This window comes from Odontomachus brunneus, unplaced genomic scaffold (genome assembly GCF_010583005.1).
Source record: "Odontomachus brunneus isolate Ranch 3 - 2012 unplaced genomic scaffold, Obru_v1 Obru_scaffold_172, whole genome shotgun sequence".
In the NCBI taxonomy this organism is placed as follows: domain Eukaryota; kingdom Metazoa; phylum Arthropoda; class Insecta; order Hymenoptera; family Formicidae; genus Odontomachus; species Odontomachus brunneus.
This window is the reverse complement of record NW_022639622.1, coordinates 433,614-442,473: the sequence shown is the minus strand read 5'-3', so window position 1 is coordinate 442,473 and position 8,860 is coordinate 433,614. Positions and strand designations below refer to the sequence as shown.

General features: G+C 36.9%; 1 protein-coding gene and 1 long non-coding RNA gene across 3 annotated transcripts in view; one reads left to right on the top strand and one right to left on the bottom strand.

Annotated features, from left to right (window-relative positions):
* Nucleotides 1-8,860, top strand: part of LOC116851341 (vacuolar protein sorting-associated protein 45) — a 132,174-nt gene that overhangs the window by 119,494 nt on the left and 3,820 nt on the right. The window lies entirely within an intron of this gene.
* On the bottom strand, nucleotides 5,438-7,894 carry LOC116851344. The gene is made up of 2 exons (XR_004379562.1): nucleotides 6,474-7,894; nucleotides 5,438-6,394 (listed from the first exon to the last, which is right to left on the bottom strand). It is a non-coding gene; the product is annotated as an uncharacterized LOC116851344 (long non-coding RNA).

The window sequence follows — 8,860 nt, the reverse complement described above, 5'->3', positions numbered from 1 at the left end:
AGCTCATAATACACTACGCCGAGCTGGTCCCATCAAATACAGAGCATGACCTTGAAGCCGTGAATATTTGGTTTGGCCGTCAATGTGGAAGCATGGCCAGGAACTCCCAATTTTCTGCGCTTGGGGTTATCGTAATGAACCCATTTTTCGTCCCCAGTCACAATGCGATGCAGAAATCCCTTCCGTCTTTGCCTTTCAAGCAGCTGTTCACAAGCAAACAAACGCCGTTCAACATCTCTCGGCTTCAATTCGTACGGCACCCAATTTCCTTGCTTCTGAATCATTCCCATGGCTTTGAGGCGTTTTGAAATGGCTTGTTGAGTCACTCCCAATGATCGTGCCAATTCTTTTTGATTTTGACACAAGTCGTGATCAAGTAATGCCTACAATTCTGCATCTTCGAAAACCTTCTCTCTCGCCACCGCTATGCCGGTTTTCGGCGTCAAAATCACCGTTCTTGAAGCGTTGAAACCACTCACGACACGTTATTTCACTAATAACGGCTTTACCATAATAAGTATTTGAGAGCATTCGAGGAGCCTCAGCCGCAAATTTCTTCATATTGAAGCAGAAAATTAAAACCTCTCGCAAATGACGAGAATTTGGCTCGTAAACTGATATTTTCAATCAAGAATAACTTTATGATGCAGACACAAATCGACTAATGTTTCTATGGGGTTATGTTGACAGATGCCCAAGTTTATTGTATGACGTCTATGATCTATTTATTTCGACCACCACTTACCGCTAAAGCCATCTATAGGAAAACGGCGTAAGCAAAGTTGTACATCTAATATTTATTGTTTGAGCTACAACAAATCATATATGAACTACAAAAGTTGCAATATTATGTTTGGAGGACAATATAAATGTAAAACATGATACTTTTCATGTTTTTATTAATAAAGAAACTTTTTAAATTAAATATTACATAATAATTAATAATCTCGTGGCTGCTAATCTTATGCTAGGAGGGGACCATAGATGTACAGTCTGTTTAATAAGAGCGTGTACGGCAAAACTTGATAAATAATTTATTGAAATAATTTGGAATAAAATACACACATACTACTTGATTAGAACTGTGATATTTTATTATTAATAACTTGTTCAGTCGCCTTAATAATTGCCTGGCATCTTCGAGACATACTTTCAACTAATTTTATAGTATATTCTTGAAATAAAGATCTGCATATCAATCGAATTTGTCGTACTAATTCTTTGACCGATCAAATTTTCTTTCCACGAAGTTTAAACTTCATCAAGGACCAAACGTTTTCGATAGGATTTGCATCCGGTGACTGTGACGGCCAATCCAGTAATTCAACATTAATTTCTTATTCCCACGCGGTACAAAGCCGACTTTGATGTTTAGGATCATCGTCCTCTTGTAGTATCCATTTTTCGTTTTTCCTTATAAACTATGTTTGAGCAGATAATAATAAAGTCTTCTCATAAATTTTGACCATTTTGCTAGCGTTTAAGTGGTTTGTGAAGATATGCAAAGTGCCAAATCCTTGCGTAGAGCCACGTTTCGGTAAGTCATCGACATTTTTCACCTCTAAATAGCGACCCACTTATTTATAAATGCTTTTGACTTTCTCATGTACTTAGCAGCCGCTTGGCGTGACATTTTTGGTCCTTTCGAATGTGTACAAAGAAATACGGTTTTGAAACGCGATGTATATTTGGCACTCATGGCGAAATATATATTTTCATCACGAAGATCGAATATCAACTAAAGCTTTATCAACAAAGCATCTTAGGCGAAAGGTGCTTCTACCGGCTCCTGTTTGAATTTTCCATCTACCCGTTTATATGTAAAAGTTTTGCCGGACACGCTCTTATCAAACAAACTGTATAAGGACCTAGGCTGCGGATTCGCAACGTTTCCCATCTGAACACGTCAAACAATATAAAGAAATAGCATTCTTTCGGTAAAGAATCTGTTTCTTTCTAACGAAGCTTGCTTTATTCCCACCACAAGACTACGATAAGTGGTGGGAATAAAACAGCCTTTGTTAGAAAAAGACAGACTTTTTACCGAAAGCATGCTATTTCTTTATATTGTTTGACGCGTACAGACAATGGGAAAAACCCGCCGTCTAGGTATTATATATCTATGGTCCTCTCCCAGCATAAGATTACGAGCTACGAGGTTATTAATTATTATGTAACATTTCATTTAAAAAATTTCTTTATTAATATAAACATGAAAGGTATGTTTTACACTTATATTGTCCTAATATTGTACACTTATATTGTCCAAACATACTATTGCAACTTTTATAGTCACTTTATAGTCCATACATGATTTGTTGTAGTTTAAACAATAAATGCAATAACTATTTATTTTTATTTTTTAGTCATCAACAATTTATCTAATTGTTTAAATGGGACTATAAAATCTCAAACGATGTTGAAAGAAAAAAGAAAACTCCTCTAGGGCGATTTTTGTGAAGAATACGCTGTAGAAACCATATTGATAACGTAGACCGCTTAATATAAGAGTATTCCAGTGTTTAACAATCCAGGGGCACGGGTTCTCGTTATCCGATCGAGCAAAAGTTTGGAAAGGGACTTCTTTTTTGTCAAATGGAAACTTTTTGGAGAATGCCGCAGAAAAAATTTGAAAGTTGAAAAATAAGGACACCCTAATACATACATACACACACACACACACACACACACACACACACACACACACACACACATACAGGGTGTCCCGCGTAAGACGGACCAAAAGAAAAATATAAGTAGAACACATAAAAGTGAACAAAAATTGTATAGATCATTTTTCAAACAACCACGTAAAATTTCGAGATATTAATTAAAATAGTTGGACAAATTAGAATGTGCGACGCGACAGGCGGGACATACGGCTCGCAGCGGTCGGCGAAGAAAATAGAAGAACGCACACGTACACGGACGCACACACGGAGCTACTTATTTCAGTATGCCAAACGGCCTACCTCTCTGGCCTATAAGATAGACCCGCGAACAATCATCCGTTTTCTTCGTCGGCCGCAGCGAGCCGTATGTCCCGTCTGCCGTGTCGCCGCGCTCTGATATACTCAACTATTTTAATTAATATCTCGAAATTTTATGTGGTTGTTTGAAAAATGGCCTATATAATTTTTGTTAACTTTTGTGTGTTCTACCTATATTTTTCTTTTGGTCCATCTTACACGGGACATATGTTCACGCACCGGCGTTAATGCCGTCCGAATATCCGTGTGACTCACACACGATAACGCGTCACTCATACACTGCTGCGTGTAGGTGAGCCAGGAGCAGCACGGAGTGGCGGAGGGAGCTAGCGGTATACGATCGTCGGACGCTTGGAGAGGGAATAGTGGTGGGAGTCGCGGCGATCTTCCATCCTCTATCGCAAACGTAAGAACGAGAGAAATAGCATTATAAGACGTCTGGACAGAAATGCCGTCCTAAAATACGTGTGACACACACTAAGAAAACGCTTGACTCACACTGTCTCGTCTATACGTGAGCAATACGCGGTGTCCCGACGACTGTTTCGCTCGCTCGAACGTTCATGCATTTTTCATTGTTAGCAAGGAAATTACTGTAATGTAAAAATCTTGGGGAAAGGTTTTTAGGAGGCTTTGACAAATGCTTCTTAATAGCTACTCTTGAAAAAAAAATAAATATTAGATTTATTTTAATATAGAATTCTGAACCAACATAGAATATGTTGCAACAATATAACGTTTGTGTAGGTTGTCGATCGAAGAAGAGTATTTTTAATTTTATTATTGCATAAACACGCGAGATATAATTATTTCATATTTTATGCGTTCGAGTATCGTTCCATCGTTATAAAATTTGGTGACTCTAAAAAGGGCCGATTTTTGCGCCTGTTTCAAATAATTATTGTTCCTTATTACTATGGATACAAAAATGCGACCCGTTTCTACTATTGACTATCGACCTCAACTGCTTCGACACGCACGCACGCACGCACGCATACATGGTCTTGCAACCACCGTAAGATATTTTGATAGCGTATTTTAAAGATAAAGTAGAGTAAAAAATCCTAATACAAAAATGTCGAGGCTACAATTGTTTTTGAATTATAACCGATCAAAGATTACCAGTAATCTCGCGTAAAATTTGCGCGCTTAGACCTGTAATAATACAGCACTCACAACGTTTTATCATTTGTTATCGATTTCACGGTTAATATTGATTTTTACTACACAGCTGATTCCTAAAAACATTAATAATTATTATTGTTAGAATTATTAAATTTAATAGTTTCTACATTTGAGTAACAAGGATTTTTGCGTTTTTAACATGAAAAGTAATCATGGAAAACAATTTATTATTATTTTCGTTTCTTTAACGTTTTATGAGAAGTGAAATCGTATAATTCTAATAAATCAAGGAAATAAAATTAATTTGTCCACATTTCTTAAACAATTTAAATTACTAAATTTTTATTAACCCTTTGGGGACGGAGCCGCTCGACGGGCTATAAGGAAGATAAGACTTCATCGCTAATGGCCCTTAATGTCTTTGAATGAAAACGTGACTCTTTTACTATACCTATGCGTATCTTATCGCTCAGAACGACAGACGTCGCGAGCCTTGCAGCTACGAACTAATTTGGGCGGCTATATGCCGACACGCGTCCGGAACGGTAAAACGGCTTGGGCGGCTATATGCCGACACTCGTCCCCAAAGGGTTAAAATCTTGATATACTGAAATTATTGTAACATTCGAACTAAGATCCGCTTTGACCGAATACGCTTTCTCCATTTATCAATCTTCATAATTTCTTTTAGAAACAAATTTTTTTTATAGAATCTTTAGACTTAATATAAAATATTTGATTATATCAACATAAAAAATATGCGATTTAAAACCTGTAATATTTTTATTTTCTATATTTGACTTAGCTATGATCACGTATTCATCACGTATTCAGATAATAATATTAAAAAGTTATTATTGTTATGCATTGAAAAAAGATTATTATTAACAAATTGTATATTATAAGAAAATTATTTTATCCTTTATTTTCATGAAAATTTCAATATTTTATTAATTACTTCAATTATTCCATCTACAAAAAATTATTAAGTTTAAAGTTTTTTTAAAAAAAATTGGTTTCTAAAAAAATTATGAAGATTGATAAATGGAGAAAGTCCATTTGATCCAAAGTCCAAAGTAGTACTCGGTCAAAGCGGATTTTACAAGGAAAGCCTTCAGCTAGCAAGTCAGATTTTGCTGAACTTTTATAGAAATATAGTACTGGTGCAGTAGTAACAAATGCTATTCGGAGAAGATACGCCTCTCAAGCACTTATGAGAAATCGCTATTTGAAGTTTAGTCCTTTCCATTAATGTTGTAACAAGAGGGCGATCAAGTAGCTGCGGTAGCGCAGCAAACTAAGCCTCGCAGTCGGTTTGAGTCGGGAGGTTGCGTGTTTGCGTCCCATTGTGTCCATGTTTTTTTTTTATTGCTATTGCATTTGTTTTAATGTATATCTACCTTTTTGTACATTGCATAAATAAAACAATACAAATGTTTATAACTTATTTCTCTATATCATGTAAATATATCGATGTCTACACACAAACACAAATACAAATACATACGCATACATATATGTATATAGTCGAAAATGAACGAGCGCGACTCATGAACATCGAAAATCAGCTATTTATTAGCTGATAACAACTGATGTTAGGAGGTATTACGGTGGAGACACGTATACTTCTCTTTCGTTTTTGTGTACAATTGCGACCAATAAAGAGTTTATTTAATAAGCAATAGCATTTGTTTTGCTTACATTTGTCATATTAGCACTGATCATTTTTATTTATGCCAAAATTTAAAAACAAAGTCTGATTATACAAAGAATTTATCTGCGTATTTATATATTATATATTTTATATATTTTTCTCTTTAACAGTAAAAAAACATGGACACAATGGGACACGAATACGTAACCGAACCGTTAGATTCTCTACAAATCCTTTCAGTTTCTATCGTTTTCTTTCTTTCTGTTTTTTTTTTTCTTTAATCACAGAAAAACAAGGTTTTAATGTGAGCTGTCTTATAAAATAATCTTCTAAATGTAATCGCGCGCTATCATTTTTCTACGGCAACGTCGAGAAAACAAAAGATAATTATCTTTGGGCACACGATTTTATGTTACACGCCGCTCGCTGTGTCATCTCTACATACATGTATGCAGCCGAAGCGGTGATACGCTTCGACGTCGATTCGGCACACGGATATGTCATGCATCAAGCCTCGCTATGTCTCGTAGTTATAGGCAGAGTGACGCGGCGAGATGCGATTCGCGAGTGTCACAGTCGCACGTCGGCCGAAGGCATCTTTCTTTCCGCTGCCGCTTTTTGTATGCTGATTTGTTGAGACAAAATAATTAATTTCTCAAAAACTATTACGAATATCGCAAAACGGCACAAACTTCCTTGCTCACCTCAATCCGTTCTACGTTCTCCCCAAGGGTCATCATAAAGATTCGGGACACCTTGTATATATATATTAGGTGTTCCAGTTAGTTTTGAGGATTCACTATAGATGGCTATAGCTACAAATCTACTGGAAACATTTTGAAAATGAGTACGTCATGTCAAAGCTAGGACATCTCTACAAACAAATTGACACATGTCCTGTGCATTCGTAAACATAAACACACTGTTTAGTGCGATTAAACATGGAACGTGATAAAGAGCATTTTCGGCATCTATTACTTTATTGCTTTGATTCGAAGAAAACAGCTGCCGAAACTCACCGATTCATCTCAGAAACTTATTCTGAATCTGTTCCATCAGTTAAAATGTATGAATACTGGTATCGATTTAAAAGTAGTGATTTTGATTTGAAAGACAAAGAACGTTCAGGTCAACCAAAAAAGCTTGAAGATGCCGAATTGTAGGCATTGTTGGATGAAAACTCAGTTCAAACACTTAAAGAATTAGCTATAACATTAAATGTTGGTAAATCAACCGTTTCTGATCGTTTACAGGTAATGGGAAAGATTCAAAAAGAAGGCAAATGGGTTCCAAACGAATTGTCTGAATTGGCTATACAGAATCGTTTAACCATTTGCACTTCACTGCTTTCTCGTCACAAAAAGAAGCAATGTTTATATCAAATTGTAACAGGCGACGAAAAATGGATATAATATGATAATCCTAAGCATAGGTAGATCCAGGTCAATCGTCGACATCGACTCCAAAACGCAATATCCATGGAAGTAAGGTTTTGTTATACATTTGGTGGGACATGAAGGGCATCGTGTATTATGAGCTGCTGAAACCGAATCAAATAATCACTGCTGAGCTTTACCAACGACAATTAATCGATTTGAATCGTGCTTTGAACCAGAAACGTCCAATAACAGCTCAAAGAAAAGGCAAAGTGATTTTGTTGCACGACAATGCTCGACCACACGTTGCAAAAGCAGTTAAATATACGTTATCGGAATTTCAATGGGAAATTTTACCACACACCGCGTATTCACCAAACTGTGGTCTTTCAGATTATTACTTATTTCGATCGATGCAGCAGCTTACTGGCCAGCTATTCAAAACACATGATGCAATAAAGAAATGGTTCGATGAATGGATTGCTTCGAAAGACAAACATTTCTTTTACAACGGAATCCACTTATTGCCAGAAAAGTGGGAAAAAGTTGTAGTTAACGGTGGAAAATATTTTGATTAAAATAATTTAATGTCTCTCTAAAATATATCAGGACTTTGAATAAGTTCTCGCTGTTTTCCAACAAATGACGTTACCAGAACTGCGTGCGTGTAGTTTAAGATGGTAACGCATCTATAAGGAAGTACTATAAGCAAGCTTGAAATTCAGTGTATGTCATTTCGTCGAAGTGTAAACAACTTTTTTTTTCGTAGTGTTAAACATGTCGAGTTTCGTGCCAAAAAAGAGTATTTGCGGGGAATTTTATTGCAATACTTTATTAAAAAAAAAATCTGCAGCTGAAGCACACAGAATTCTTGATGAGACTTACGGCGACCATGCTTTGTCGGAAACAACATGCAGAGATTGGTTTAGACGCTTCAAAAATAATGATTTTGATGTTGAAGATAAAGAACGCTCTGGCGCACCGAAAAAGTTTGAAGACGAAGAATTGGAGCCATTACTTCATAAAGACTTATGTTAGACGCTAACTGAACTTGAAGAATCATTAGGAGTTGATCACACAACAGTTTCGAAATGTTTGAAAGTATTAGGAATGATTCAAAAGCAAGGACATTGGATACGAGTTGAAGCCGAGAGACGTCGAACAGCGTCTTTTCACGTGTGAACAGCTGCTTCAACGGCAGAAAGGTTTTTTGCATCGTATCGTGACAGGCGATAAAAAGTGGATACACTACGATAACCCTAAGCATAGAAGATCGTGGGGTAAGCCCGGCCATGCATCAACATCGTCGGCAAAGCCGAATATCCATAGTTCGAAGCTTCTGCTCTGCATTTGGTGGGATCAGCTGGGTATAGTTTATTATGAGCTACTCAAACCGAACGAAACCATCACGGGAGATCGCTATCGACTACAATTGATGCGTTTGAGCCGAGCATTGAAGAAAAAACGGCCGCTATACGAGCAGAGACACGACAAAGTGATTTGCAACATGACAATGTTCGGCCACATGTTGCACAACCGGTGAAAACCTACTTGGAAACGCTTAAATGGGAAGTCTTACCCTACCCGCCGTATTCACCAGACCATTGCCCCTTCCGATTATCACTTGTTCCAATCGATGGCACATGGCCTGGCTGAGCAGCACTTCCATTCTTATGAAGATGCCAAAAAATGGGTCGACTCTTGGATAGCCTCAA